This window comes from Microtus ochrogaster, chromosome 6, assembly GCF_000317375.1.
Source record: "Microtus ochrogaster isolate Prairie Vole_2 chromosome 6, MicOch1.0, whole genome shotgun sequence".
Lineage (NCBI taxonomy): Eukaryota > Metazoa > Chordata > Mammalia > Rodentia > Cricetidae > Microtus > Microtus ochrogaster.
Window position 1 is genome coordinate 34,448,004 of NC_022013.1, and position 463 is coordinate 34,448,466.

A 463-nucleotide genomic window follows, 5' to 3' on the forward strand; every position below is an offset into this window, starting at 1 on the left:
AAGTCCAAACTTTTGATTTATTTATTATTTATTTTTGTTACTGGCTTTTATTTCTACCAAAGGTCAAATGCACAGAGAACATGGCTAGTTAAAAATATTTATTGATTGATTGTCCAAAGAACAAGTTCTGAAAATATTTATAGTCATTTGAGCCAGTGGGCTTTCCAAATCTTGTTCTTTCACAAAGCTGGGTATAGTGGATTGTGCCTGTAGTCCCATTTACTTTGGAAGCGGAGATAGGAGAATCATCTGAGCCTAAGAGTTAGGACCAGCCTGGGGATCATAATCTGATCTCTTCTTTAAACAAATAAAACAATAACTACAACCAAAAAATCCCCAGTAAATTTTGTCTTTATCTTTCTGTGCATTGGTAGATATTTTTTAGTCTCACTAATTTCTATACAGGTTCTTCTAACGTCCATCCATCGATCCATCCATCGATCCATCCATCGATCCATCCATC